Source organism: Anopheles funestus (assembly GCF_943734845.2).
Source record: "Anopheles funestus chromosome X unlocalized genomic scaffold, idAnoFuneDA-416_04 X_unloc_96, whole genome shotgun sequence".
Classification (NCBI taxonomy): domain Eukaryota; kingdom Metazoa; phylum Arthropoda; class Insecta; order Diptera; family Culicidae; genus Anopheles; species Anopheles funestus.
The window spans coordinates 45,225-55,000 of record NW_026045227.1 but is presented as its reverse complement, the minus strand read 5'-3'; the positions used below and the strand labels follow the sequence as shown (position 1 = coordinate 55,000).

At 48.4% G+C, this 9,776-nt stretch overlaps 1 non-coding gene across 1 annotated transcript; it reads right to left on the bottom strand.

Annotated features, from left to right (window-relative positions):
* Positions 1-524: 524 nt before the first annotated feature.
* LOC125774237 (5.8S ribosomal RNA) lies at positions 525-682 on the bottom strand. The gene has a single exon (XR_007420690.1). It is a non-coding gene; the product is annotated as a 5.8S ribosomal RNA (ribosomal RNA).
* Positions 683-9,776: the final 9,094 nt, after the last annotated feature.

Below are 9,776 nucleotides of genomic sequence, written 5' to 3'. Positions count from 1 at the left end.
GCATCGTTTTGATTCGATCTCTCAACAACAACTCTCGGTCGACTTGGTCGACTTGGACCCACGATGTCTCCCCCCGAGCATGTCGAGCCAACTGCACCACTATTGTATTGGACAACATGTTCCCCTCGGGCATCGATGGGTTAATCATGCACCACTATTATAAAACCCTTTGACGTTTTCCCCCAAGCACGTTGATCCAGTATTACGACGGATACGGTCAACGAATTCTTGGACATCAAAGAGGTTTTCGATTGAATTTCCCCATGTTTCACAACGTACTCTTAGCGGTATCCTACGATACGTCTCACTCTATTTGTGTGTGTGCGCGTTTACGTGCGTGCGATTTATGCGGTTCACCCCTTTACTTTCAGCGCCCTGCGGTCCCAACAAAGGTCCCGAGCACGCCATTATGCACAGTGTGGAAGCGTGTTTCCCCCACGACACTAGACGGGCTGCTCGCCATAGTGTTCTATTGTGGCACGCTCCACCCTGAAGTTTGGTTTGTTGTATATCAAGGAATTGATAGGCACTCAAGAATGTGTGCATCGGCCGGGTTTAATCGTCCGACGCACAATATGCGTTCAACTTATCGGTGTTCATGTGTCCTGCAGTTCACATTGTGACGCGCATTTAGCTGCGGTCTTCATCGATCCATGAGCCGAGTGATCCCCTGCCTAGGGTTTTATAGTAAGGTTCCCAATGTAACACAATCCCGGTGGTACGTCCAAAGACTAACTTTCTGACTAAGTTGTCTTTATTACCCAATAGTCCCAGGCCTTGTGACTTGTGGCTCATGTCTACGCCCATGGCCACCATTCGCTAAGATAGTTTTGAAGTCACTTTGAAGGCCCAGGAACAACTCTCTTAGCACATCGGTTAACCTGGCGCCGCAGTCAACTCATGTGCTTGGATCGGATCGAGCTATTGAGTATTGGGCCTGCATACTCGCTCATCCGTATCCTTTGCGTACCGCCCCATGGCCCCGTCCTTAGAGTTAATGACTAGTAGGCTTAACTCTTTGTATGTCTGCACCACAGTTCCCGTTCGTTCCGTGCCGTGGCCGGATACGTATTGCACATCGGTATACCTGTCGCTACTCAGGCAACTCGTGTGCGTGGATTGGATCGAGCTCATGGGGTGTGTAGAGATTCCATGTTATAATTGCAAGTCCATATCCACTTTATAGGTTAAAGTCATAAGTTGTGATTGCACAACCATACTTCATAAGAGTTTAATAACTCTTCAACTAACTTTCGTTCTGGTGTCTTGGTATCAAATCGCGTAAGACACAAGATTCTACTGGCCAAATAGAATCTAGCACATTGGTTAACCTGGCGCCGCAGTCAACTCATGTGCTTGGATCGGATCGAGCTATTGAGTATTGGGCCTGCATACTCGCTCATCCGTATCCTTTGCGTACCGCCCCATGGCCCCGTCCTTAGAGTTAATGACTAGTAGGCTTAACTCTTTGTATGTCTGCACCACAGTTCCCGTTCGTTCCGTGCCGTGGCCGGATACGTATTGCACATCGGTATACCTGTCGCTACTCAGGCAACTCGTGTGCGTGGATTGGATCGAGCTCATGGGGTGTGTAGAGATTCCATGTTATAATTGCAAGTCCATATCCACTTTATAGGTTAAAGTCATAAGTTGTGATTGCACAACCATACTTCATAAGAGTTTAATAACTCTTCAACTAACTTTCGTTCTGGTGTCTTGGTATCAAATCGCATAAGACACAAGATTCTACTGGCCAAATAGAATCTAGCACATTGGTTAACCTGACGCCGCAGTCAACTCATGTGCTTGGATCGGATCGAGCTATTGAGTATTGGGCCTGCATACTCGCTCATCCGTATCCTTTGTGTACCGCCCCATGGCCCCGTCCTTAGAGTTAATGACTAATAGGCTTAACTCTTGTTTGTCTGCACCACAGTTCCCGTTCGTTCCGTGCCGTAGCCGGATACGTATTGCACACTAGTAGACACCGTAATCTGACGTATCTAACACACCACTATTGTAACTCGTCGTCGAAGGACCTTTCAAGTGCCTGATGGCCAGGGGAGCTCTTACACGGCACGGATACACAGTGATGCTCGCCCATCAAAGTGTACAACGATCGAGTTTGCTTAAGTGTCTGGGTACCTACACACCAGACACAATGCAATGGCCACGGATCCACACAAGGCACATCACATGCAGAAAGCTTCACCAGATTATGACACATACCACACTCTTGTAACTCGTCGTCGAAGGGGCGTTCAAAGTGCCTTACGGCTAGGGGAGATCTAGCACGGCACGGAGACACAGTGATGGTTGCCCATCAAAGTGTACAACGATCGAGTTTGCTTTCCGCGCAAGCGTTCTAAGTGTCTGGGTACCTACACACCAGACACAATGCAATGGCCACGGATCCACACAAGGCACATCACATGCAGAAAGCTTCACCAGATTCTGACACATACCACACTCTTGTAACTCGTCGTCGAAGGGGCGTTCAAAGTGCCTTACGGCTAGGGGGGATCTAGCACGGCACGGAGACACAGTGATGGTCACCCATCAAAGTGTACAACGATCGAGTTTGCTTTCCGCGCAAGCGTTCTAAGTGTCTGGGTATCTAAGCACCAGACACAATGCAATGGCCACGGATCCACACAAGGCACATCACATGCAGAAAGCTTCACCAGATTCTGACACATACCACACACATGCAACTCGTCGTCGAAGGGGCGTTCAAGTGCCTTACGGCTAGGGGAGATCTAGCTCGGCACGGGGACACAGTGATGGTCACCCATCAAAGTGTACAACGAACGAGTTGGCTTTCAACAAATTCTGACACATAGCAAGCGAGCGACCGAGCTACACCGAAGGCAGCCCATGGTTGGTCACTCGCGGACGATCATCAGTAATGATCCTTCCGCAGGTTCACCTACGGAAACCTTGTTACGACTTTTACTTCCTCTAAATCATCAAGTTCGGTCAACTTCAGCCATGCCAGCTGCAGCTCACGAAGGAACCGCGGAAGGTAAGCCTCCAGAAACCTCACTAAATAATCCATCGGTAGTAGCGACGGGCGGTGTGTACAAAGGGCAGGGACGTAATCAGCACTAGCTAATGACTAGTGCTTACTAGAAATTCCAGGTTCATGGGGACCGTTGCAGTCCCCAATCCCGACTAGATGGGCATTTTAGTGATTTCCCGTTCCTCTCGGAATGGGGGCGCCTATTGGCGAGAACACGCTGCGACCCACATTGTAGCACGCGTGCAGCCCAGAACATCTAAGGGCATCACGGACCTGTTATCGCTCATTCTCAGCTTGCTAAACACAAGTTGTCCCGCTAAGCAGGGCAAACGTAGCCGACGACCGCCCGTGAAGGCGCCGCCCGGCTGTAACGTCAGGTGCGCCCGGAGGCGCACTGCTGACAGCGTTCTAGTTAGCATGTTTGAGTCACGTTCGTTATCGGAATTAACCAGACAAATCATTCCACGAACTAAGAACGGCCATGCACCACTACCCTTAAATTTGAGAAAGAGCTATCAATCTGTCTTACCTCGATAAGTTTGGACCTGGTAAATTTTCCCGTGTTGAGTCAAATTAAGCCGCAAGCTCCACTTCTTGTGGTGCCCTTCCGTCAATTCCTTTAAGTTTCAACTTTGCAACCATACTTCCCCCGGAACCCGATTTTGGTTTCCCGGAAGCGACTGAGAGCACCGAATAGGGGTAGCGTCTCCCAATTGCTAATTGGCATCGTTTACGGTTAGAACTAGGGCGGTATCTAATCGCCTTCGATCCTCTAACTTTCGTTCTTGATTAAAGAAAGCATCCATGGCAAACGCTTTCGCTTCAGTTGGTCCTACGACGGTCTACGAATTTCACCTCTCGCGCCGTAATACCAATGCCCCCAACTACTTCTGTTAATCATTACCTCTAGGTTTCTGACAAACCAACGAAATCGTATAAACCGAGGTCATATTCCATTATTCCATGCAAGATTATTCTCGGCCAACGCCAACCCCACGGGGGGGCCGGACGCTTTGTCTTAGCCTGCTTTGAGCACTCTAATTTGTTCAAGGTAAATGTGAGTATCTTGAGCACCATGAGGAGCCCGTGCCGGAGTTAACCGGTAGCACGGTACTCGTTCACAGAGTAACGCCCAAGTACACCATTGTGAGTCGCAGCCGTGAGCGCGCGCACGAACGGCCCCGGCGTGTAACCGGGCGCCCGTGGCGGTCACGTGTCTGGACGGGCAATCAACTTCGAACGTTTTAACCGCAACAACTTTAATATACGCTAGTGGAGCTGGAATTACCGCGGCTGCTGGCACCAGACTTGCCCTCCACTTGATCCTTGTTGAAGGATTTATACTCAACTCATTCCAATTATGGACCATCGTTAGAGAGGTCCATATTGTTATTTCTCGTCACTACCTCCCCGTACTGGGATTGGGTAATTTACGCGCCTGCTGCCTTCCTTGGATGTGGTAGCCATTTCTCAGGCTCCCTCTCCGGAATCGAACCCTGATTCCCCGTTACCCGTCGCAACCATGGTAGTCCTCTACACTACCATCAATAGTTGATAGGGCAGACATTTGAAAGATCTGTCGTCAGTCGACAAGCGACCATACGATCTGCGTCCTTATCCAGACTTCAACTCAAGCCGCCCGGAGGCGATTGGTTTAACTAATAAGTGCACCAGTTCAGCTACCCGCGAGGGCAACAGTCCCGGCATGTTGCATGTATTAGCTCTGGATTTTCCACAGTTATCCAAGTAACTAGTGGTAGGATGATCTTGTGAATTATAGCTGTTATACTGAGCCTTATGCGGTTTCACATTCATTTATGTTTGTACTTAGACATGCATGGCTTAACCTTTGAGACAAGCGTATATTACTGGTAGGATCAACCAGAATTCGTTCCACTACAGACACACACTCGCTTAGTGGGAAATAAATTTCCACACAACTCTCTCTCTCTAGAACCATATGGAATGGCTCTTTGGTGTTGGGTAAGGCACCAATTTGTTGGGGTGTAACGGTCACCACCAACTTTAAGTTTGTTAGGGCACAACGGAAACCACTAACTAAACTTTAGGAAACTAAATTTCCTCACACATTATCTCTCACCATATTAGCACTAGGTGCTATCCACGATTGTACAACGTTTCAACTCTTGAATCGACCGTAGGGCCGCGGAATTGCTTCCGGGCCCCTATTCTCGCTATTAATTGTTCATCTCTTTCAATACATCGAGTTCGTTCCATTGGGTAGTTCGCATGGCGAACGTTTTGATGCAGCCCCCTGGGGGACCACGGCACTTTACACCGGGTATGGTGTATGCGCAACCTACAGATAACAATAAACCCCTTATGCGTGTGTAAACCGATGTTGGGCTGCTCAACATCTTTCATGGTTACATCACTTGCACCAGAACCCACGGTGCCGATTTGGTAATATGTTGTACATTTACTCTCAAGATGTACGCTTCGGCCCCTTATTCAGGGGCTCAAGCTATTACCAGCAAGAACAATCCTCATCCAGACTTGAACTCGAAACACCCGGAGGCGAACGGTTTAACTAATAAGTGCACCAGTCTTGAATCCATGCGTCGGTGGAAACAATGCCGGCGTGTTGCATGTATTAGCTCTGAACTTAGCGAGTGATTGCCTTGCAGCTGTCATACTGAGCGTAGAGCGTGATTATCGCTCACTTGAACCATGTTGAATGGCTCTTTGGTGTAGGGTAAGGCACCAATTTGTTGGGGCACAACGAAACCACCAACTTAAGACTTGCTTATAGGCATTTCAACGTTTTCAACTCTTAAATCGACCGTGTTTCATTATCATCTCTTCTTCTTATTAAATGCATCGAGTTCGTTCCATTGGGTAGTTCGCGTGGCGAACGGTTTGATGCAGCCCCCCGGGGGGGACCACGGCACTTTACACCGGGCATGGTGTATGCGCAACCTACAGATCACCAATATATTTGTGATCGATAATGCACACTTCTTACACGACTGACCAGTCGACAGCGCTGCCTTCCTATTATGCGTGTGTAAACCGATGTTGGGCTGCTCAACATCTTTCACGGTTACATCACTTGCACCCGAACCCATGGTGCCGATTTGGTAATATGTTGTACATGGTCTCAAGATGTACGCTTCGACCCCTTATTCAGGGGCTCAAGCTATTACCAGCAAGAACAATCCTCATCCAGACTTGAACTCGAAACACCCGGAGGCGAACGGTTTAACTAATAAGTGCACCAGTCTTGAATCCATGCGTCGGTGGAAACAATGCCGGCATGTTGCATGTATTAGCTCTGAACATAGCGAGTGATTGCCTTGTAGCTGTCGAACTGAGCGTAGAATGTGATTATCGCTCACTTGAAAGGGTCAAGCCCTTTCGAGTCGTCCGGTTTTTACGCCAGACGACTCGGTTCACCATCTTTCGGGATACAAGTTGACTAAGTGGTACCACTACACTTATCAACTTTCGATTTGGTAATCCTCATCCAGCTTCCTTTCTGGAGGTCCCGAGGATTACCAATTGGGCTGTCATACTGAGCTCATATATTGCAGATCGATAATGCACACTTCTTACACGACTGACCAGTCGACAGCGCTGCCTTCCTATTATGCGTGTGTAAACCGATGTTGGGCTGCTCAACATCTTTCACGGTTACATCACTTGCACCAGAACCCACGGTGCCGATTTGGTAATATGTTGTACATTTACTCTCAAGATGTACGCTTCGGCCCCTTATTCAGGGGCTCAAGCTATTACCAGCAAGAACAATCCTCATCCAGACTTGAACTCGAAACACCCGGAGGCGAACGGTTTAACTAATAAGTGCACCAGTCTTGAATCCATGCGTCGGTGGAAACAATGCCGGCGTGTTGCATGTATTAGCTCTGAACTTAGCGAGTGATTGCCTTGCAGCTGTCGAACTGAGCGTAGAGCGTGATTATCGCTCACTTGAACCATGTTGAATGGCTCTTTGGTGTAGGGTAAGGCACCAATTTGTTGGGGCGTAACGGTCACCACCAACTTAAGACTTGCTTATAGGCATTTCAACGTTTTCAACTCTTAAATCGACCGTGTTTCATTATCATCTCTTCTTCTTATTAAATGCATCGAGTTCGTTCCATTGGGTAGTTCGCGTGGCGAACGGTTTGATGCAGCCCCCCGGGGGGGACCACGGCACTTTACACCGGGCATGGTGTATGCGCAACCTACAGATCACCAATATATTTGTGATCGATAATGCACACTTCTTACACGACTGACCAGTCGACAGCGCTGCCTTCCTATTATGCGTGTGTAAACCGATGTTGGGCTGCTCAACATCTTTCACGGTTACATCACTTGCACCCGAACCCATGGTGCCGATTTGGTAATATGTTGTACATGGTCTCAAGATGTACGCTTCGACCCCTTATTCAGGGGCTCAAGCTATTACCAGCAAGATCAATCCTCATCCAGACTTGAACTCGAAACACCCGGAGGCGAACGGTTTAACTAATAAGTGCACCAGTCTTGAATCCATGCGTCGGTGGAAACAATGCCGGCATGTTGCATGTATTAGCTCTGAACATAGCGAGTGATTGCCTTGTAGCTGTCGAACTGAGCGTAGAATGTGATTATCGCTCACTTGAAAGGGTCAAGCCCTTTCGAGTCGTCCGGTTTTTACGCCAGACGACTCGGTCCACCATCTTTCGGGATACAAGTTGACTAAGTGGTACCACTACACTTATCAACTTTCGATTTGGTAATCCTCATCCAGCTTCCTTTCTGGAGGTCCCGAGGATTACCAATTGGGCTGTCATACTGAGCTCATATATTGGAGATCGATAATGCACACTTCTTACACGACTGACCAGTCGACAGCGCTGCCTTCCTATTATGCGTGTGTAAACCGATGTTGGGCTGCTCAACATCTTTCACGGTTACATCACTTGCACCAGAACCCACGGTGCCGATTTGGTAATATGTTGTACATTTACTCAAGATGTACGCTTCGGCCCCTTATTCAGGGGCTCAAGCTATTACCAGCAAGAACAATCCTCATCCAGACTTGAACTCGAAACACCCGGAGGCGAACGGTTTAACTAATAAGTGCACCAGTCTTGAATCCATGCGTCGGTGGAAACAATGCCGGCGTGTTGCATGTATTAGCTCTGAACTTAGCGAGTGATTGCCTTGCAGCTGTCATACTGAGCGTAGAGCGTGATTATCGCTCACTTGAACCATGTTGAATGGCTCTTTGGTGTAGGGTAAGGCACCAATTTGTTGGGGCGTAACGGTCACCACCAACTTAAGACTTGCTTATAGGCATTTCAACGTTTTCAACTCTTAAATCGACCGTGTTTCATTATCATCTCTTCTTCTTATTAAATGCATCGAGTTCGTTCCATTGGGTAGTTCGCGTGGCGAACGGTTTGATGCAGCCCCCCGGGGGGGACCACGGCACTTTACACCGGGCATGGTGTATGCGCAACCTACAGATCACCAATATATTTGTGATCGATAATGCACACTTCTTACACGACTGACCAGTCGACAGCGCTGCCTTCCTATTATGCGTGTGTAAACCGATGTTGGGCTGCTCAACATCTTTCACGGTTACATCACTTGCACCCGAACCCATGGTGCCGATTTGGTAATATGTTGTACATGGTCTCAAGATGTACGCTTCGACCCCTTATTCAGGGGCTCAAGCTATTACCAGCAAGATCAATCCTCATCCAGACTTGAACTCGAAACACCCGGAGGCGAACGGTTTAACTAATAAGTGCACCAGTCTTGAATCCATGCGTCGGTGGAAACAATGCCGGCATGTTGCATGTATTAGCTCTGAACATAGCGAGTGATTGCCTTGTAGCTGTCGAACTGAGCGTAGAATGTGATTATCGCTCACTTGAAAGGGTCAAGCCCTTTCGAGTCGTCCGGTTTTTACGCCAGACGACTCGGTCCACCATCTTTCGGGATACAAGTTGACTAAGTGGTACCACTACACTTATCAACTTTCGATTTGGTAATCCTCATCCAGCTTCCTTTCTGGAGGTCCCGAGGATTACCAATTGGGCTGTCATACTGAGCTCATATATTGGAGATCGATAATGCACACTTCTTACACGACTGCCCAGTCGACAGCGCTGCCTTCCTATTATGCGTGTGTAAACCGATGTTGGGCTGCTCAACATCTTTCACGGTTACATCACTTGCACCAGAACCCACGGTGCCGATTTGGTAATATGTTGTACATTTACTCAAGATGTACGCTTCGGCCCCTTATTCAGGGGCTCAAGCTATTACCAGCAAGAACAATCCTCATCCAGACTTGAACTCGAAACACCCGGAGGCGAACGGTTTAACTAATAAGTGCACCAGTCTTGAATCCATGCGTCGGTGGAAACAATGCCGGCGTGTTGCATGTATTAGCTCTGAACTTAGCGAGTGATTGCCTTGCAGCTGTCATACTGAGCGTAGAGCGTGATTATCGCTCACTTGAACCATGTTGAATGGCTCTTTGGTGTAGGGTAAGGCACCAATTTGTTGGGGCGTAACGGTCACCACCAACTTAAGACTTGCTTATAGGCATTTCAACGTTTTCAACTCTTAAATCGACCGTGTTTCATTATCATCTCTTCTTCTTATTAAATGCATCGAGTTCGTTCCATTGGGTAGTTCGCGTGGCGAACGGTTTGATGCAGCCCCCCGGGGGGGACCACGGCACTTTACACCGGGCATGGTGTATGCGCAACCTACAGATCACCAA